The 23,588-nt window shown below is 34.0% G+C and overlaps 2 long non-coding RNA genes across 2 annotated transcripts; one reads left to right on the top strand and one right to left on the bottom strand.

The window, feature by feature from the left end:
* Nucleotides 1-631: 631 nt before the first annotated feature.
* Nucleotides 632-11,083, top strand: LOC138314713 (uncharacterized). The gene is made up of 2 exons (XR_011207410.1): nt 632-1,986; nt 10,344-11,083. It is a non-coding gene; the product is annotated as an uncharacterized lncRNA (long non-coding RNA).
* A 4,252-nt stretch (nt 11,084-15,335) lies between these two features.
* On the bottom strand, nt 15,336-18,315 carry LOC138314714 (uncharacterized). Its single transcript, XR_011207411.1, has 2 exons — nt 16,381-18,315; nt 15,336-15,577 (listed from the first exon to the last, which is right to left on the bottom strand). It is a non-coding gene; the product is annotated as an uncharacterized lncRNA (long non-coding RNA).
* Between the last annotated feature and the right edge of the window lie 5,273 nt (nt 18,316-23,588).

The following is a 23,588-nucleotide window of genomic DNA, read 5'->3' as shown; positions in this document are numbered from 1 at the left end:
ATTTAGGTGGAGGTCACGTCCTTTTATCTTACCCTTGTCGTTGATTGGACGATACACAATCCAATCCTCTGTTACCGACTCGGACTAGTTTTGTTTGTTTGTTTTATTAGATGTAGCTTCCTTTTGACAGTCATGGTCATTTAAGGACCACCCCCATGCGTGCAAAATGTTACGGTGTGTGAGTGCAATACTGTACACAAACGAGATTCTTAAACAAGTGGCAGTGATCACCTGACTTATCCAGTTCATAGAACAAAGAAAAGAATAAAGATGTAACATCACTTACATCAGCCATATGTCACTCTCACAAGTGCCATTGGGAATACAAACGTAATGGAAGACCCAATAGCCTAGATATTCCACTCTTCCTAGTCAAGAAAACAGCAAGTCAAGACCTGGGAAGGCAAATGCACATTACGACGGCTAGACAGCTCCCCTGCCAGAATTGAAATCATGAAAGCAAGGCTTAATGATGCAAATCGCCTCCACAGACTCCTCATTGGACATAGGGACAGAGTAGAAGGATTCATCAACGAACTTAGTGTCGGAGATCTAGATACTATCTTAATAGAGATGGTACACTTACACTCTTTCAATGTCCATAGATAACCTTACTTCAACTCTACTTTTGCTTAACAAGTCCGTTATAATACCATATAGCTCATTGTAGACTGGCTACCGGTCTCTAGAATATTAAAAATATGCCCTGCAGGTAGGGCGTTAGAATTGTACCTGCTGACCCTATTGCATGATCGTAAAAGGCGACTAAATTTAGGATATTATCTTTTCTCTTCTTCCTAACTGACTTTATTCTTAGTTTTTGCTCCTGCTTAGCACTCACCATACAGGGAGTGGGACGACTGGTTCGCCCGTTGTCAGTATAATGTGACCTGTTGGGGCGTGTTGCTTGGTGTCTTCGGCGGCATGCTTCAATGATATAGCACTTTAAAAAGGACAACAGTTCCACTATACAAGAAGACACAACATGAATATACTGCAGTCTCCCAGGACACGCACCTCGCACAACATACATGCAACACCGCATACATGGGAGGCCGTCCTTACATGACCATAGCTGTTAATAGGACGTTAATTAATCAAACAAACAAACAAACAAACAAAGATTATTAAAAAGGCAATAAAATTTGGCTTGATCATTTTTGTCTCTTTTTTTGGCTATGATACTTTCAACGTCTAAAAAAGCGTGGCGGGAAATAAAACCAGGTCTCTTTGGGGTGGGGCATCCTCAATATTCCAGGGGTTCCGATCACTTACGATCTCTACATCCCTAGACTATCTCAGTAAAACTGGAGGCAACAGAATAGAACAGGTAATGAAGTCATTTGATGTACATCAAAAGATAGTTTTAATGTTATGCGTCGCTCTCTCTGTAGTCTTCAAAGGAAATCTTTGACTTGAAGGATAACAAATCTTTCGATCTGAATAGCAAACTCAAAAAAAAAAAAAAAAAAAATGAAAAAAAAAAAAAAAACACCTTACGATAAAAGAAATGCATTTCACTTCATTTCGTTTATTTTGTATATGAATTATCGAGCTTTAAAATTTATAGCATTTTTTAGCATACATATGTATGTGTGGTGTTCGGTGTTCTCAAACGTGCATAAAATTTAATCGTTCAAAAATTTATTTGATTGTGGGTGACCATGGGTCCGGGTCCATGTCGTTCGGGGACTATTATTTAGCATAGTGGCTTCTTATCAAAAAATCCGAAAAGAATAGTTGGATTTACGAACGATATACATACAAACACATGACGCGATAGAATAATTCCGGAAAATGAGTGCCCTTTCCGTCATCTGCTTCGTGCTTTAGAATCAACATACAAAAACAACATGGCTTCCGAAAATGAAAGTAGAATCCTGTATGTACATCACTACATGGAACTACAACCATGTACCTCGAGATAATTATGTATACAGCATGCAAACGTCAATATGATAATTTGAAATTCCAACGCAAAGGAATGTAAGTATAATAACGACTGATATTTTTTGAAACAAACAGCAAGACGAAGACGACGATAATTACTAACTTCAAACTTGTTATTATTATTGTACCGTTACTAGTAGGCATACTTTTTGTCACAGGGATCGACCTGGTACGAATTTTTTTAACCAACAATATATAAAATATATATATTATAGTATTTATAATATATATATTGATATATATTTATCACAGGCGTCTGCTTCTGGTTTGCCAAAAATATAATAACCTACCCCTACTACAGTTGGTAGTAGACTAAAGGTTACACCCTTGTGCACACGGAGTGCACGAGGTTTAGACTACAGGTAGACACGGAGTGCACTACGTTTAGACTACAGGTAGACACGGAGTGCACAAGATTTAGACTACAGGTAGACACAGAGTGCACAAGATTTAGACTACAGGTAGACACGGAGTGCACTACGTGTGAACACCGTGTCCACTACAGGTGGACATCGTGTCCAGGTACATTCAGACCTATACAGACAAGGTGATGTGTTATAGTTAGGGATCGGGGAAGAATACGTTCTTCAATTTGAAATGATACATAATTATAATTTTTTAGTGTTTTTTTTTTTAAATTACAACATCTACAATTTAATGTACAGTATATATAACTATATAATACGATATTTTTTTAGTATACATGAATAAAACCTTTTCACTGCAAAAAAGTAATAAAGATTAATTTGTATTCATTAAGTATATGTCTATTTAATTTTATATCAGTAGTTTCCATTTCATATCTTAAATTGTCTATATTACGTTTTCAAAAGTCAATGTTTTATGGGTAAATTGCATTAAATATATATATATATATCATTTACATGAAATAGTAAATACAAGTCAAAAACAACTTTGAATTGCGGCAAAAACTAGAACGAATATACGTACCCGGCCTACTAAGACGACACCATTTTCTGTCTAAAAGTCTTACTACAATCTTGCAGCTACGGCAAAAACCAGTCCTATTGTGCTTTTGAGACACTTTTTCTTTTATAATTTAAGCTATTAGTAATACAATCATATACCGGGTAATACATATAGCTTTTAAATAAAAAGATTTGGTCCCTATCAATCGGTTTTCTAGCGACACCCTTGTACATCGTCCTTCATAAAATATACACTTTTATAATATTTTTCTTCGCTATTTTAAGTTCTAAAAGTATTGTACGTAAAAATAGCTTAATTACATATTCTTTATTAAAAACTGAACGTCTTTAAAAGATCATGCAGAATAAATCCACTCCACACTTTATGACGTAGCTATATAGTCTACCTACAAGTATCCAATTCAGCTTGTTTTGATTCTTAATTACCGGTACACACAATATGTTTATGAGCCCAACCCCGCAAGTTATCTTGACCGTATATTGCGTCATGGTCCAATAATTAAAACTTGTCAAACATACAGGTAAGCCACAGTGTCCAGCTATACAGGTACCTCAAGGTGACCATCGATAGATGGCCATAGGGCAGAATCGTTGCCTTCTGTGTTTGCACGGCTTTATGAGAATGGAGGCAGTATCTTTATATAATATGTGATTTTAGAATTGTTTCTATGGAAGTTTATTAAGACAAACAAATATACTTCAGCTTTTAAAAAATCATATAGGTTTATGAGTTTGAAACACAAAAGTACCATTCTTATTAGATACATGTACATGTTTGTTGTAGAGCCTGGGTAAACATGTACACCATTTTTCCGGGGGGGGGGGGGGGGGGGGGGGGGGAGGGGGTTTAGATTGGGATGAGGTAAAAAACTAGCTGGCAAAACATATAGTAAGTGATGCTGAATACACCTCAATTATTGTCATGACAGGCAGCCGTGAAGTGGAGCTGACGGGAGCTGTACAATGCGTAAATCAAGCATGTCTGTCACAACCTTGAATTTACCAATAATACATGTATATATTATAATCAAAATTAATTTAGATTAGGTACTTATTCAACATTGTAATATGGTATTTTATATACATAGTCATGATAATCAGGTTTCCGATATATGTAAAAAGCCAGTGTAAAAAAATATTAAATTAATGAAAAGATATTGGATGAAATATGATTTTCCAATAATTTTGAAATAAATGTTTTAGTTAATTATACACTTGGTATTTTAATTATTTTTTATTTTAATATATAAAGCTTCATTATCAAATAAATTAAAATGCACTACCAGTTAAAATACATATCCCTATTGACTACTATTGTTGTATAACTTCGTATTTGTGTGATGAGTACAATGTATATGTAGAGAGGCTGCCATCTAAGTACAGTATGCTATAAATGGACCTCCTGGGGTTGGGATAAGGTACTTCATGTATACAGGTGTTGTTAGTCTGAGATACACTTGACTGAACATATTGAAGGGTGCCCAAAGAAGGCCCCAGGCCCCTGGCCCCACTCTGACCAATGTTAGGTAATTTAGATTATCATATCCGTGTGGTTGATGGAACAGTATGAAGTCCAAGTGACCATGGCAACTGCAGTCCTAGCCGAGGGGTCTACCTTTCGAGCAGGCATATTTTACCAACGGTAAGTGTACAATATACTATGTATACATGTATGATCAGATCACACATTGTAAAGAAGGTCAGAATAGGATATTGTCAAATTATCAGAGTTTCTAGAATTAATATAATTGTGACAAATTCAGAATCTAATCAACAACTATGAATCTACAGTTTAAATGGGTAGAAGTTGGATTTATTTTGATTCTGTCTGTTTGATTTGTTATCAGGCATGTGACCTACATTTTTGTGATCGGTCCTTTGAACAGTGTTGATGCTCACGAGCAGCCACATGCCCGATACTAAATTTTTGCTTTCTTTAAGCCAGTGTTTACAGGTTCCTCAATCGGTTGACACAATAAAATGTAATTTCTAATGCCGATTTTTAACGTCTATGGACGATTTCACATATTTCCAATGCTTTACAACGCGCCAGGTTCTATGTTGCAAATGTATACGTATTATACATTTGACAGGATTAAAACTATTTTGCGCACCTTGCCGTTTAGAAAACTATATTCCATACATACATAGTTAAAAATTTTATGAAGAATTTAATTTGTTTATGTTTATCATGATGTCCTTGCTTTTATTATGCCCATCAATATATCCTTTTTAATCAAAATTTTTTGCCGATCAAAAATCTCTTGGGCGACGATTTGCTAACACTGAAAATCTTACTCTCTGCAAGGTTCATCACTTTATACGTTCGAAAAAGAATTTCATCTTTAAACTACATATCACTAGCTAAGAAAAATAGTTTTTACTGGGAAAATGCGGACTTGAACTATCCATTGATGAGACAAAACCAGTACGTGGTTTACCGTACGCACTTAATTTGCTTTTATAACTTCTAATAAACGTCCTTATTTATAAATCAAATTGTATGATAATATATATTGATACATTTTACTTTATATGTATCTATTCAAATAAACATTACAGTACGAATGATTTCCAGTAATTAACGGCAATTTTATGTTGCAATAAATATTATGTTTCTGATCGCAATAAATATTTCTATCTGTCAAAATCCATATAGGCTGCAGAATAAATACATATTTTCTCATATATCTGTGGCACATCATCTAGTCTGTCTGTGGTCTTGATGTAGTAGACATTTTACCTGGACAAGATGTCCACCTGTAGTGGACACCGTGTTCACACGTAGTGCACTCCGTGTCTACCTGTAGTCTAAATCTTGTGCACTCCTTGTCTACCTGTAGTCTAAACCTCGTGCACTCTGTGTCTACCTGTAGTCTAAACCTCGTGCACTCCGTGTCTACCTGTAGTCTAAACCTCGTGCACTCCGTGTCCACTCGTAGTTCACACCGTGTGCACAATGTGTAACCTTTAGTCTACTACCAACTGTACATTGTATATAGTGTTACAAAAGATTAACTACTATTCATTTTTCTGAAAAACAGTTTTTTTTTTTTCAAATTTCAATACATCAATACACTCATTATATATTTCCAAGATTAACATGTAGATATGTAGTTTAATTTCCCAAAAGTTTTTTACTTCCAAAAAAGCTAAAGTCAATACTAATAAAGGACAATTAATGACAACAAATTGAATATGTATAACAATAAGGCAACACAAGAGATACATACTTGCCAACTTTCCCGATTCTGTCGGGAAATTCCCGATTTCAGACTCCCTATCCCGTTTCCCGATCGTATTGTTAAAAAAGACAGTAATCTCCCGATTTTGAAAAACCATCTATCAAAACCCCGTATGGGGCCCCTTTCACCCCGGTAGAGCCAGAGATAACACTTGTCCGGTAAGCTCATGTACAGTTAGTTGTCCGCTAATGACCTGTTCACTGGACCCTAACGATACCTGACACTTCATTGACTGTAGGTATGACACTACCCCGGCTAATAAACACATTAATTTTAATCCAATTAGGCTCTGTTATCGGTAAAGCAAAGCAGTCAGCTGTCGAGGGGAAGGTCAGTCATGGTTACGTAAACGTTTTATGGCTTCCCATTCAAGTTCTTTGAAGTTAACCACACAAACGACAGTGATTTAGACGGGGGAATTTTGGACAGAGAAAACATAAACAATGCCGATTAGAACGGGCTGATTTGACACAGACCTGCTGATCATCTAATGGGGACAGTGGATTGTTTGTAAATTCGATAAAAGTGAACAGTATCTGTTTAATTTATGAAATTTATGTATGGCCTGTGTAACATTTAGACTAATGATCGCAGTACCAGTGCAATCAAGACAAGCTGTTAGCAGTAAACGTGCCATGCCAATCGTCATACAATCGTGATGGTTGATTGGTTTAAGCATTTTAAATGCATTATTTAAATTTAAAAGAAACAACTTCAATTTTAAATTGATCAAAGAGATTACGGATATTTTCCAGTTTTTACTCGGAGTTGTTCCATCATTTTCTGTGATGTGAATCGGTTAATTTTTATGTTCAGAAAGTCAGGATTAAAAACTAAACATACATTAATTGGTTAATAATAATAGTTACATTGTATAAGCTTACTTTGGAATTTGATCTAAAATTCATGCAATATTTGATTAAATATAATTTTCAAAAAAGAACTAAAATATTTGTTCCATTGATATTGCACTATCAGCCAGATTAACTCTTCACATGTATATGCATTTTACATTTAATAAAGAAAAAAATATTTTAAAATAAATTGGACCATGGACCATCAATACAACTGATTCTTTACCGGTAATAAAATGATACAATTTTAATCAACTTATGATATTTTTTATTCTTTTTAAGTTTCTGCCTGCTAAATTTCTAACTTATATTTAGCAGACTATTATTTTTAAAGAAAAAGACAGTACAGAACAACATTCATATTTGCATACACTGCATTAGATAGAAAAAAAAACTTTTTCTTTAATAATTAATATTATCTCCCCTTGATTTATGCTAAATTTGTACCGCGCGCGACGCATGTTTTGGTTGGAAAATGTCGTTCACGCACTTTCTCCCCCATGAGAATTTTGAAAAGTTGGCAAGTATGGAGATACAAATTGTATGCTATTGTTGTTCATGATCAGGCTTTAATTTCTCGAAACAAAAATGCAGACTTAAGTTTTTCTCATTTAACTTATATGAATACTTTAGACTTAAGTCAGTTTTGAACTTCAGTTTAAATTGTTTCGAGAAATCGGGGCCAGTACATAAAAATTGCCTTGTCACCAATTTTTGTCCGTAAGAACTATTGTTGTCATTTGTTAAACTTGCTGTCATTCGAAAGTATGACTGCAAAAATATGCAAATCCAATGCATACAAATGTACATACTTTACTTACAACAGGTCAGTTAATGAATTTATTATTATAAAAAATAGGTTTCTCTTATGTTTACGTACGCGTAGTATCATTTTATGAAATACTGTTCGCACTGTTTTTTCCAGTCTTGATGATAGCTTCAAGCTAATATGACTGACTTTCATAAATTTCCAGTTTTAGCTCGCCTATTCGAAGAATAGGGGGAGCTAATGTTGTCACCCCGGCGTCAGCGTTGGCGTCCCATTTCACGTGAAAGTTTTGAGCAAGTTTCTGTTTCGTCAATTGTTTAAGCTTAAGTCATCATAAATGTTTATGATTTTATTTTCCTAATGTGTATGGAAGCTGAACGTGATAATACAACCCATTTGGGGCCCTTTAGGTTTTTTGTGAGTCTGTTAATTTGTCATATTTCCATGTTAAAGTTTTTGAGCAAATTTCTATTTTGTCTATTGTTTAAGCTTGTAACGTCATCATAAATGTTTATGATTTTATTTTCCTAATGTGTATGGATGCTGAACGTGATAATACAACAAATTTGGGGGCCTTTAGGGGGTTTTTGAGTCTGTTAATTTGTCATATTTCCATGTTAAAGTTTTGGAGCAAGTTTCTATTTTGTCAATTGTTTAAGTATAAGTCATCATAAATGTTTATGATTTTATTTTTCTAATGTGTATGGATGCTGAACGTGATAATACAACCAATTTGGGTCCCTTTAGGGGGTTTTTGAGTCTGTTAATTTGTCATATTTCCATGTTTAAATAGTAAATACTTGAACATCAACTTCTTCTGAATAGGCGAGCTTTGCTGTTCTCCAACAGCTCTTGTTCACTTTCTGGTTTGTTCATGCAAAGAGAGAGTTGTTAAAATCAATAAAATGATAAAAAAAGTCTATCATTTGTAGGCGTTCATTTCCTTCCTATTACATGTATATGGCATATGAATCCATTCCTTATATGAATTTTCAATTCTTCTTTTGTAAGGATTAGCGAGATAACCTTACTAAATCCTCACATCACTTTATAATGCTAGAGTCTTATATCAAGATTAGCAAGGTAACCCCACTAAAGTTCTTTTGTTCTTCTAATAAACTATGTTGATCAAGTTGTAGTTGGCTAATAACAGTTAGGCTTGAATTTCAGTTCCAGGTTCTTCCAGTGATCATTCAAACTGCTTTTAAAACTATTTAATACTTTTGCTTCCTCCACTTTGTTAGATAATGTATTCCAATCTTGCACCACTCTATTAGAAAAACAATTTTTTCTGCAATTCAAATGGCATCTTCTTTTTCTAAGTTTGTAACTGTTTCTTATGGTTCTTGTTTGATCTTCCACATCAAAAATATCATCTTTGTCTACTCTGTCAATGTCCTTTATAATTCGATAGGTTTGTACCATATCGTTCCTCTTCTGCCGATATTGCAGTGTTGGTATTCCTAAACTTCTCAGTCGCTCACTGTAGGTCAAATTTTTTATGGTCTTCACAAGTTTTGTTGCCCTGCGTTGCACGTTTTCAATTCTAACAATATCATTATTGTATTTTGGGTTCCAAACACAGCTTGAATATTCCACATGAGGTCTAATGAGTGATTTGTACAGGATTGTGAACATGTCCTTATTTAAATAGTCAAAACTTCTTCGGATAATACCAATCATTCTATTTGCTTTGGATATATGCTCTCAGATATATGCTTATTAAATTTAAGGTCCTTATGAAAAATAACTCCAAGGTCTTTTTCATCATTAGTTAGTTTGATTTCAGTTATTTTTTCATCTCCATCAGTCATTTTGTAACTTTGTTGTGTGTTGTTGTAACCAAAATGGATAGATTTACATTTTTCCGTGTTAAAGTTGATTTGCCAAGTTTCTGACCACAGTGCTAGTCTATCTAAATCCGTTTGAATATCTCTTTGTCCTTCCTGATTAGCTGGACCAATTATCTTGGCATCATCTGCAAATAATTTCAATAACAATTTAACTTGTTCGGGTAGGTCATTGATGAAGATAAGGAATAGAACAGGTCCTAAAACACTCCCTTGAGGAATACCACTTTTTACTTCCTTCCAGCCTGAACAATGTCCATGTACATGCAGTCACTCTTTGTTTTCTTCCTATTAGAAAATGACTTATCCATTTGAGTACTTTTCTGTTTATACTGTAGCTTTCTTTAAGTTTCGACAACAATCTTTGATGAGGAACTGTAACAAATGCATTTCTGAAATCGAGGTAAACTATATCAACAGGATTTCCTTCTTCTAGTAATTTTTTAACTATTTCTACAACCTCCAGTAATTGTGTATAAGTTGATTTTCCTTTCCTTAATACAAATTGATGAGCTGACAGCAAATCTTGTCCTTCCAGATGTTTTAAAATGTGATCTTTGATTATTTTTTCCAAAATTTTCCCCACGATAGATGTTAAGCTCACCGGTCTATAATTTTCCACTTTTTTTCTTGTTTCCCTTTAATACTGATTAATATTTTTACATGTATATGTAAATTCATGGATGTATACATTGACTATACTGTTTTCTTCCTACCTAATACAGGATACTGTAGGACACAGCAGAAATAAAGTTATGGACATGGCCCTGAAGAAATTGAAGTGAAACTAATGGAAACTGTAACCTCAATGATGCCTCTTAGAAGTGTGTCGATATACAACAGCTTGGAAACTCTGGACAACACTTTAGAAGATAATGGTTGGACAAGAAAGAAAACATGACTAATTCAATATTATCACATTAAAACATCGTTTGTCTTTTAATGTGTTCATCATGATCAATTCAAATGAAACAAATTATCATCTGCATATTCTAATGCATACTGTAGTTCTAATTATACCATTTTGATGGTTTGTATTCAAGTATAACTACAACATGTCTCTACTGAAAGCATTCATATTTGAAATGGGAACAAGTTTATATGATTTATTCAGAGAGGTTTTCTTGTATTTCCTTCCAATATGTTACCATATAGTGAGGCATGTTAGCCATGCTGTTGTGTTACTGATGCCCTATGTGTGTAAGGTGACCTCTATATCGATGACCTTTGGCCTCTGGGTCATAATGGAGACCTGGGAAGGTTTAGACAACAAGGATAGGTATTTTCAAAGAACTCTTAGCTGGTTGTTTGTTTCTTCACTGGCAATTCTGTGTGTTAAGGAATTATTTCATAAGTGTTTTCAAAATCGAAGGAAGGCTTCATCAGAGTGTGAAGGACAAAGAATAATGGATAGATCATTGGAGGAGCAAGAGAGTGATGATGATGCCAGTGATTTTCAAGATTGTGAAAATGAAAATTAAAATAATGACTTCATGTTCATCAGGGAAAATTGGGGAAGATGGAGGCAATATTGACAAGAGGAATGAAAAACAATAACATAACTTTAACTTTCAATGGGTCGTGTGTAGGAAGAAATGAATACAGCTGCATACTTTATTTTTCAAATTTTTCAAGAATGGTTAAAGATGAAAGACGCTCTAATTGTAGGTATTGGTTTACGGGATTAGACAAATGTCCATGTGCAATAGTGTTATTATGAAGATACTAGTTGAAATTTAGTAATTGTAAATTATCAAATTTTCTTGATGTATAATTTATCTATATTTATCCTGGCAAATTGTTACTTGGCATGAACAAGAAACCTGAAATTTACTACCTCATATAGTATAGGGATACGTCCGTGTTCAGGGACTTATTATGATACAAATAATTACATGTATATGATACTTGATATTTAGAATATATACCATATGATGCCAAGTAATTCATATTAGCAATTTAAGTTATGTAGTGATTACATCAATCAGTACAACTTGAATTAAACAGCTATACATTATATATAAAATCTTTGGGTTTGTTTTTCATGCTTTGATTTACACAGTGGTGTTTTTGCTTCCCAGTTTTATGAAATCACAAACGCCTTAAATTGACTTGTTTTTTGTGAATCCTACAAATCAATTTAGTTGTGCTGATCTTTACTGGAGTTATTGCTCTTTGTCAAACATCTTGATGTGGTACTGCCTATATAGACCATGCAATTAGGGTGTACAAAACTGTTTAAGGTTTCAATTTGGGTTGTCATTCTCATATTAGTTAAAATGGACACCTCAAACATGTTTCTATGCCACTTTGTTCCAATACTAAATCCCTATCAGGATTTAATATGCTATAATGGCGGGGCCGCGGTGGCCGAGTGGTTAAGATGTCCCGACATATTACCACAAGCCCTCCACCTCTGGGAAGCGGGTTCGAATCCCATGTGGGGCAGTTGCCAGGTACTGACCATTGGTCGATGGTTTTTCTCCGGGTACTCCGGCTTTCCTCCACCAACAAACCTGGCACATCCTTACATGACCCTGGCTGTTAATAGGACGTAAAAATAAACAAACCAAACCAAAAATATAATGGCGGCCTTCTTGGATTTGAATCCAAAATAAGGTTTTGCAAAGGAGGGATTTAGGTAGACTTCTTTTGTGACCAGCATCTAATCAATTTCAGTTGAGAAACATTTGTTAACATTTTGTCCAACCTCTAATAGAAAAAGAATTTATTGCCTGCCTAACTTATCCACAGACGAGCAAGAGGTTTGAAAGTTTGCACATTTTAAATTCTAATTCTAACATATTTTAATGCTTATGTCAAGATATTGTTTTTGCTGATCTCCTAAAATAGCATGTTTCTGTGCATCATATTTAGTCTTTTGACAATATCTAGCCATGCAAGAGTAGCTAGGGTATACAAGTTGGCTAGAGTTTGGCTTTGTTTTTGGCGAGGATCACCTCGCCATTGTGATCGTGGTTGCAAAATTCTCTTTCAGTCAATTTCCTCAATATGATTGGCTTAGAACTTGCTCGCAGATACTAGCGCTCCTAACGGCAGTGTATTCAACAACTTTGATTTTACCGGGAATTTTAAATAACAAATTTTGAATATGAAAGTTACTGAAATAAGCGTATCTGTAATGTTGAAATAGGAGAAGTAGATAACTGCTTTCATATCCTTACCATACACACTATCCAAATGATCTTAGGTTGGAAAATTTTCACTTGAATTGTTTACAATGTATCTAGACTTTCCGTCCCGAAAATGTTGTTAACAATGCATGAAGACGTTTCGTCCCGAAAATGCTTCGCTTCGCCCCACGCGTTTTGTCCCTACTAGTGACAATTATCCCGCAACGGAAAAAATGAAAATCAATGTTTCACCTCAAACATCAAAATTTTTACAATAATGATTTTTGTAATTTGAATCATATTAGTTCGGGAGCAAATAAATCTCAGGACGAAATGGAGATTTGTTTATCACGGCTGAGTTATGCCACATGTACGTGTAAATCCACAATGGAAGAAAGACAACTCTAAGAAAATTTAGGATAAACTTTGTTAAACTGATCAAATAGCGCGTGAGAGACGATGAACATTTTCTAAATGTCCAAGCTGGCGTAATCTTCCAACTTACGGCAGTTAATAAGGTATGAATATTTACCACATCCATAATTATCGATAATTTTATAAGCACATGTATACATTATCAGATTATATATACATATTAAAGTGAATAGTCGGGCAAAGGAAACCAGTCTAAATGCGTTCTTTGGCCTTCCAAAAGTCATTGTATACCATAATGATGGTCAAGTTCTGCTTACGGTGTCCAGTTTTGACCATTGAAATTTTGGGGAAGCCCCGTGTAAATTTAGCACAGTTCTAAATATAAATTCGCCAAACTCTTTGAAAACGAGGCTGCGTGGAAATGTCAACATGGCCATGTGTTTCTCAGTCGTGTCGGTTTCGTTTCGTGTGATAAACCACTAATGCGGTATGCAAATTGTTGTTTTGAGATGATACATTTGATGCAAATGAAGTATTCTTACATTAATGACAATGCTTTGTAATCATTTTTCGATAAAAGCATCTTGTACATGGAAATCGACACAAATATTCGGCCGATGCAGAGATGGGGCCCCGGCAAGGGGCAATTATTGCAGCATCGCATTCGTCGTATTTTACATCAACCGAATCATGAAGGTTAAATACAAATAATCGTAACATAATTTCCCATTTAAAACCACACGAAAACGTTCCATAGAACGTCCATGCATGTAGCTGTCAAAGATGTGAAAATAAATTAGCTCATACAATATGTACATAGATATTTTACAAGTACAATATATGTGTTCAATTATTCGTGTAGTTTTTTGCAGAGATTTAATTAAATTATCTATGTCTCTGGTTGTTTTTTTTTGTAAACAATATTTGAGTTCTGGAGAGAGATGACATGAATGTCCAGCTGGAAGGAAAGAAACTTTTATGATGTATATGTATCGTACAATGTATATATGTAAACGTACATTCCATGTAGCTGCTATAGAATTACAACTAGGAAATTCTCTCAAACATTGATAATATTTAATTCTTCACATTCATGTAGGCCTATGCTGTGAGAATTAACACATCATATATATTTCCAGAAAACATATAGGCCTACATGTATGTTACTTTCCTTTTCTGTTATTTCCTGTTCTTTTTTGTGCTCTGGAGAAAAAGATGATTGAGTTGAAGAAAAGTAATTAATTAAGAGAAATGTGTACCACAGTACTTTGTCTGTAGCCGAGGGGTTTTATACTGTTTTAATAGTCCAGTAATTAATAATTAAATTGAAAATTTCAAAATTAAAATGAAATTGTAAATTCCATTTTTGAATGAAGTGGTTCCCCTACTTTGAGAGTACACAGTGTGTATACCCTTTTTGGTTTTTAGGAATAATACCTGAATAGGAACCTGAAATAACATGACAATCAATCAGGTATGTGTGTGTTGGGGGGTGGGCTAAAAGACATTAGAATCATGAGGTTGGGAAGTTGTAACTTGAGTGGGGGGTTGAAATATAGAGATAGCTACAGATAACTGGAAGTGGAAGGGTGCTTTATCATTGATCTGGTCATTGCATATTTGGGGTTTACATGGCTTTTTTTTGGTTATTTAGTCTCATTGATTTTGGAGCAACTTTGAATCCATATGGTACTGTATATCTTTCTTTTTTCCATGTGTAGCTATTTCTTCTGTATTTCACCCTCCGCCCAAGTCAAAACTTCCCAATAGGTACCACTTTTTTGTTTAGAACTAAAATCAAAGACAGATGTACATAGTACTACATACTACATTTTAGTCTATGTGTTTGTAATCATTGTTACTACAGTATTAATATATAAATGGTCTATGTACAAGTTACACATAGACAATAAATGTGAAATTTGGTTCAGACAAAAAGATTTTTAACATTTCAGATAACTTGCTAGTTTTATGGTTTTATTTATATGTTGAGTCTACTCTCTTGTAAAGTAGAATTTAGAAATCCTAAGACAATGGTATCTATATTGCTATATGTAAAAAAAATCCTTATATTTTAAAAGTAATTGAAAAGCTATCTCACAAGCCCTGACAAACAAATGGGCCAGCATATGGATGCAAGAGTTATAATCACTGGATCTAGAGGACTAATATAAACAAATATTTCTACAAAGTTAAACAATGAAAAAGTATTGCATCATAATTTTATTTAATGATTACAGTTGAAAGGAACATTTAATAAATTAATACTGTTTAAATGTTCTGTTCATGATCTTCTAGGTCCATATTGGAAAAGTTTACTTTCAAGAGCACTCATATCAACATTCTTCAGTCTTCATATGATGCTAATTGTATGTATATGTATACATACACTTGTATACAGGTCCAAGGGATGAACTTTCTGTATTCATGTCACTATGCATGCATGGTGCCTGAAAAAAAGAACCAACAATTTTTTATATCTGTTGAATATGACAAAAATTGAAATGATCAATTTCAAATATATATAAATGAATACATGTAGGTTCATTCTACAGTTATAAGTTGTGAATGTGTCACTGATGCATTTGATAGAATCAAATATTGTTTCAAAAAAGATACAAAATTCATTATCTTTAGTTCCAACAAAAATTCAGAATAATTATAAATGATACATGGCTGCAGTACATTTCAACTCTGTAAAGTTTGTCATATACACATGAACCAGGTACAGTTGTAATAAATATACAAACACTATTTATTATTATGACCAGAAATAATACTGTATGTGTCCTCCAAATATATCTAAAGAACAAGCTAAAACCTACATGTACATATGTATATGTGTATATCAGAACATATACAATACAATTTTACCAATTAACCTACAATGTAAATCCTATATACAATGTATGTGTATAACACTACCAGAACATGTACAGAACAAAAATTTACAAATTAAAAATCTATAAATATATACATCAGAACTGTATGAATTGACCGGTAGCATAATATTATAGATTAATTGAAACAAATCTTAGCTTGATAATGCACTAGCGGTTACATTCTAACTGTACATGCTACAGGGCATTCATTACCCCTAAAGAGGCCCCACGAAAGAACCGCTATTTACCCCAGGGTTACGTTTTACGCGATTGGGGAACAGGTATGAAACATGTGACCATATGTGACCACTCATTTATGAAAAAATACTGCTAGGGACTATTTACATAATGATCAAAATACGAAGACTCACTCACTATCAGCTGAGCAGGGAGTACCGGGTAGTAGGCCTAGGTACGTACAGTAGCGGTCCGGAGCCGCGTGCTCGTTTGAACTGTTCTCTTCACTATAACAAGTTGTATTAACACTCTCCATGCGTCGTAATGTTTACCGAGTCATTTGTTGGGATTGTCGCTGCTCCATTGCCTTTCCTTTCGCATTTTAGGTGAGTCAGTTGGTTGTTTTGGCGGAAACCTTTTGGTTCAAAACTACGGTAGCCATGTTTTGTTTACTACGGAGAGTGGTGGATGTTGCGCATGCGTTAAGGTTGAACTGCACTCATAGCCGGTCGGGAAGACTTTTAGGATTCCCATAGATATTATTATTTTCTTCGCATGTACAGCGATTTTGACGGAAAGTTTTATTTTTCTAATTCATAAGAAATTATACCGGATATATTAATACCATTTTTACCGATTTTACAGTCACTTGCCCGACTATTCGCTTTAAAGCACGTATAGGGGTTGTCACTAAAAACATTTTAGCCACTTTCATCACATGTAGGCCTACAGGAGCTTGACGTTCTGATAATATATATAACGTATTCAGTAAACTACGTAATTAACGAAGTATTTTTGGTCCGAATGACAAAAATCATACATAAAATGTTCGTATAACTCGAAGTGAGATTTTTTTGGACTACTTCATTTGTAGATCGATGAAAATGCCGATTTCTTTTTCATAATTCTTCCGTAGAACGGCACTTAAAAAGCTGTTTCAATCTACAACAAACGTGGAGAAAACGGTTAAATGTTTAGCAATTATCCTGAGTTATATTTTATCAACAATCATCAGAGATTAGTAATTAAAACTTACATAAACATACTCCCGATTCTCACTTGCATTGTGTGATCACTCGAGCGGAACTAATCTCTACCACCTGGCACAGTCTTACAAAGGGGTGTTCTCTTAACGCCAACATATTTATCAACAACAGGTAGGTGTTGTTTTAGGAAACAATAGGAAGGCAATTATATACTGTTTCATATAAGCTGTCTTTATTTTCACCTGTAAAGTCACTTGAGATTTACCTGTATTTCAATCAGTATCATAGGTAACATTGGTGGGTTTTGGATAAAAATTCCTTCAATATATTCCGTATTATATACAACGTAAATTATTAATCAAAGATATAATCAGTGCTTTAATATGCTAAGAATTAATATGGAGTTACATGTGGATTATTAAGAACGATGCATTTTGAGTTCCAGGTGAAATATTTTTTTACAAATCATATCTCAATTTTATCAGAAAAACAGGTTTCTTGATCAGTGTATATTCTAATGTAACAGTATTCTGTTTTGACATAGGAGTTCCAGTAGGGCTACATTCTTAGCCAACTTTCATTTCTTGTGACCGTGCATAGTTGCGCATGATTTCTCTTATCGCATAGACGTACACCGTGAAGTATTTGGTTAGAAAATGAGTGGAGAAAAACAATATCACAAAAGTTTAAATTAATATTGTCGGAAATTTTGACCTGTTGCAATTGATTATAGTTTAAGTTGGTAATCTATTGAAGCCGACACAAACACACATTATGATGTTTTATAAACATTGGTAATAATATATCATTGGGGTTTAATGCTCTATATGTATTTTTGATACAAAATATTTTTAGAAGTCACTTAATAATGTAAAAATACTAAATGAAATGAGATTGAAGACTGTTACTTAGGGTCTTAACCATATTCATTTTAATACACATTATAGATGTTAATGTTGCAATACTGGCAAAATTATTTCAAGTCCATATGTTGTAGGTCTTGTAATTCTCAAAATGTTGCAAACTTTTAGTGCTCAGAATACCAAATTAACAGTTTTCTAATTTTTTCTGTTTAAAGATTATAGTACATATACCAATTTGTATCTAGTAACAATGTTTGACCCAAATTCAACCATAGGACAGAAATTTATATGTTATTTCTAACATGCACAAAAATATATAATTTTACTGCGCTGTTAACGGACAACAGTTTAATTATTGGGTGCTTTTTTGCTATAATGATATACAAATGTACATTTACATTTACATTATAATGTAACATCACGCTGATCTAGAAATACCATCTTAGGATAAGAAAGCAGGAAAATTATATAATTATGATAAATGATGCATCCTAATGCAACTTTCAAAATATATTGTATGTTCTGTTAACTTAAAAAGGTCAGTCAAGTACAAGTAAAATTTGGAAATCATATTTGACATAAATTCACTTACTCTTTGGTAGGTTATTAACACAGATGTTACATGTACATGTACTATATATGTATATAAGGTCACTTAACAGACATATATGGAAGACCTTGTGGAAATATATCACTTTTCAACAGGTAAAAGGCTTATATTATTTTAAACTTTTAATCAAATTAGTGTTACACTAAGTTGAAACTGGATAATTCCTTTTTGGATTTTTTCTTTGATATTACTGAATGGTAAAGTTACTTCCATGTGAAATAAGTTTCAAAGAATTTTGCTTGATTTTAGTATCAATCTATTGAAAATCTAATGAGATTTATACCAGAGATTTTAGATATATCAAGGAAATCTTTAAAATTCTTGAAATAAAATCATTGTGAATTTAATTTAATTTAATTTCATTCATAGATTCTATTGTTATATTTTCATAGATATTAACAGAAACATATATTATGTATATATGTATCTGATATTAAATATGAACACTTATTGAAATGAAAATTAATCAATATACACTTAGATAAGTATCAACACAGGTAATTTTTACAGGTAAATTTACCTGTGGCATTGGGTCTGCCTTTAGGAAAAAGACTATAACCACTGTCACAACAAACTACCCTACAGCTAAATCCAAAATGTTGGCGTTCAGAGATACACCCCTTACAAATGCAATCACACAAAAGCCTACACGATCACTGTTTTTAGTGCGATTACACCTTTGAGTATGAACAATACTAGTTCTTTGAACTTTTTACTCGGCAAAATAAACTTATCACCGTGCCCATGCACACATGCATATGCATATACTTATACTTCTGTGTGCACATTATCAGATACATTATATGACAACTGCTGTATTACAATCAATTTATGAAGGACAAAACTCCAAAGAACTGGAGGACTAAAGAACAACAGAAAATAAATTTCAATAATATTTACTCTAAACTGGTATTGTTATTTATAAAAAAAAAATGTTTAATTATATGATATTAGCCTTTTAGGTAATTACTCTGTTAATACATTTATTGTTTTCTTATGTTTTACAGAATGTCTACATGCAAGGATCATTTCAATTGGAACCAGTCCAGGAGAAAAAATGTGTGAACAAAATGAAAGAAATCATTTTCAACTGTGGTAGCTTAGTACTGTAATAGTTTTTGATATGAAAATAATTACTATCATCATATTCAAATTCCATATATATAATACATTTAATGTTGTAAACATTTTTGATCCAAATAATTACCATCATTATCTTTATTCCATATATACAATACACATTAGTGTTGTGATTTGTGAATTTTACTTTAATATGCATATACTTAGTATTTGTTTATTTTCTATGACATCTACATGCTTGAAATAAAAAGAATAAATAAAACATTAAATTTATAACACAATATGACATTAGTTGCTAATATTTTTAGAAAACATATTAAAGATTATTGTTAATAATACACTAATCATCATCTTCGGCATACTTTATTCAAAATAAATTAGATATTAATTTGCATAACACAGGTTGTCTTATGTTTTCCCTCCTTGACTATCAATCTTCTCTGATCACTCAGAAAATGGTGATTTTACCTTTTTCGGTCGCCACATGAACTGCCTTAAATCAATTATATCCAATGCAATGAGACAACTGCATTTATTATAACGCTGTAAGGCAATTCTGCAAGATCAGCTGACATTGTTAATTTACATTGAACATATACATGCACAGTATGGTACCTTATTTATATCTCCTTTCCTATTTTCAATATACCTTGATGACTTGGAATCTTATCTGGCGGAAAAAGAATGTTAATTGTCTGACAACTATTGACAAATTATTTACAGATAATATTGAAATGTATCCCAAACTTTTATCATTTTATATGGCGATGACACTTCTACAACAAATGTTAAACGGATTTGAATAATATTGCATTACATTATTGCATTACATGGAAATTATAATCTAATATATCAGAAAGATAAAAGTTGTAATATTCTCAAAACGTAAATTGGCCCAACAACACCAGTTTACGTTATGGGATATAGAATTATTTTGATAAGAAGGGTATACATATCTATGTATATTTTTTAGCCCACCATCATCAGATGGTGGGCTATTCAAATCGCCTTTCGTCCGTGGTCCGTCGTCCGTCCGTCCTTCCGTCCGTCCGTCCGTCCGTCCGTCCGTCCGTCCGTCCGTCCGTCCGTCCGTCCGTCCGTTAACAATTCTTGTTACCGCTATTTCTCTAAAAGTACTGAAGGGATCTTTCTCAAATTTCATATGTAGGTTCCCCTAGGACCCTAGTTGTGCATATTGTATTTTGGGACTGATCGGTCAACAAGATGGCCGCCAGGCAGCCATCTTGGATTTTGATAGTTAAAGTTTGTTACCCCTATTTCTCAGAAAGTACTGAAGGGATCTTTCTCAAATTTCATATGTAGGTTTCCCTAGGACCCTAGTTGTGCATATTGCATTTTGGGACTGATCGGTCAACAAGATGGCCGACCAGCCGCCATCTTGGATTTTGATAGTTAAAGTTTGTTACCGCTAATTCTCAGAAAGTACTGAAGGGATCTTTCTCAAATTTCATATGTAGGTTCCCCTAGGACCCCAGTTGTGCATATTGCATTTTGGGACTGATCGGTCAACAAGATGGCCGACCGGTGGCCATCTTGGATTTTGATAGTTAAAGTTTGTTACCCCTATTTCTCAGAAAGTATTGAAGGGATTGTTCTCAAATTTTATATGTAGGTTCCTCTAGGACCCTAGTTCTGCATATTACATTTTGGGACTGATCGGTCAACAAGATGGCCGACAAGCAGCCATCTTGGATTTTGATAGTTAAAGTTTGTTACGGCTATTTCTCAGAAAGTATTGAAGGGATTGTTCTCAAATTTCATATGTAGGTTCCCCTAGGACCCTAGTAGTGCATATTGCATTTTGGGACTGATCATTCAACAAGATGGCCGCCAGGTAGCCATCTTGGATTTTGATAGTTAAAGTTTGTTACCGCTATTTCTCAAAAAGCACTAAAGGGATCTTTCTCAAATTTCATATGTAGGTTCACCTAGGACCCCAGTTGTGCATATTGCATTTTGGGACTGATCGGTCAACAAGATGGCCGCCAGGTAGCCATCTTGGATTTTGATAGTTAAAGTTTGTTACCGCTATTTCTCAGAAAGCACTGAAGGGATCTTTCTCAAATTTCATATGTAGGTTCCCCTAGGACCCCAGTTGTGCATATTGCATTTTGGGACTGATCGGTCAACAAGATGGCCGACCGGTGGCCATCTTGGATTTTGATAGTTAAAGTTTGTTACCGCTATTTCTCAGAAAGTACTGAAGGGATCTTTCTCAAATTTCATATGTAGGTTCCCCTAGGACCCCAGTTGTGCATATTGCATTTTGGGACTGATCGGTCAACAAGATGGCCGACTGGTGGCCATCTTGGATTTTGATAGTTAAAGTTTGTTACCGCTATTTCTCAGAAAGCACTGAAGGGATCTTTCTCAAATTTCATATGTAGGTTCCCCTAGGACCCCAGTTGTGCATATTGCATTTTGGGACTGATCGGTCAACAAGATGGCCGACCGGTGGCCATCTTGGATTTTGATAGTTAAAGTTTGTTACCGCTATTTCTCAGAAAGTTTGAAGGGATTGTTCTCAAATATCATATGTAGGTTCCTCTAGGACCCTAGTTCTGCCTATTGCATTTTGCGACCACCATCTTGGATTTTGATAGTTTAAAGTTTGAAAAGCAGAAAAAAGAATTGTAAGTTTGAAAAGCAGAGAAAAGATCCCTCTTTCATTTGTCAGACATAGATCAATCTTTGGTGGGCGCCAAGATCCCTCTGGGATCTCTTGTTAACATTAATGGTAGCGTTTTTAAAGAAAAGGAAAAAACTGCTGAACAAACAATTAAATCAGTGTCTACTATTTTTAAGAAACAAAGGAATGTACTGAAAATATTTTAGTCACTTGTAATGCCAGTTTTATTATACTCATCAGAAGTATGGGGATTTGAAAATACAAATATTGTAGAAAAAATCATTTGTAATTTCCTCAAGTTAAAAAAGTGTATAAAACAATTCATGGTTTATGGCGAGCTAACAAGATACCCAATTGATATTGGAATAAAATGTAGAATGATTACTTTTTGGCATAATGTATACTTAACATGAAAATAGACCAGACGTTTTTAGCTCGCCTATTCGAAGAATAGGGGGAGCTAATGTTGTCACCCCGGCGTCGGCGTCGGCGTCGGCGTCAGCGTTGGCGTCCCATTTTACGTTAAAGTTTTTGAGCAAGCTTCTGTTTCGTCAATTGTTTAAGCTTAAGTCATCATAAATGTTTCTGATTTTATTTTCCTAATGTGTATGGATGCTGAACGTGATAATACAACCAATTTTGGGCCCTTTAGGGGTTTTTTGAGTCTGTTAATTTGTCATATTTCACGGTAAAGTTTTTGAGCAAGTTTCTATTTAGTCTATTGTTTAAGCTTAAGTCATCATAAATGTTTATGATTTTATTTTCCTAATGTGTATGGATGCTGAACGTGATAATACAACCAATTTGGGGTCCTTTAGTTTTTTTTAGTCTGTTAATTTGTCATATTTCCATGTTTAAATAGTAAATACTTGAACAACAACTTCTTCTGAATAGGCGAGCTTTGCTGTTCTCCGACAGCTCTTGTTTAAATGGCTGTAAGATGTTTAAGATATTTTATCAGAGCTAGTTTAAATCATGTTTGGATATATCAATCAACTTGCTGTTTTACAAAAGACTAATTACAAAAACTTGTTAAAAGTAGACCAATTGACCAGTTTATTCAGAAATGGTATGACTATATTGATAAGTCTTCTTGAGGACTGACATATTCTATATTTAAGACATTTTGGCATAGAAAAATATGCCTCTTGCCGGTCTCTGCTGCAAAACAATACTTGTTAACTGATACTTTGGTCCCAGGAACTTAATGAAA

The sequence above is a fragment of the Argopecten irradians genome, chromosome 2 (genome assembly GCF_041381155.1).
Source record: "Argopecten irradians isolate NY chromosome 2, Ai_NY, whole genome shotgun sequence".
Lineage (NCBI taxonomy): Eukaryota > Metazoa > Mollusca > Bivalvia > Pectinida > Pectinidae > Argopecten > Argopecten irradians.
The sequence above is the reverse complement of the archived record's forward strand: the minus strand, read 5'-3'. Positions and strand labels throughout refer to the sequence as shown.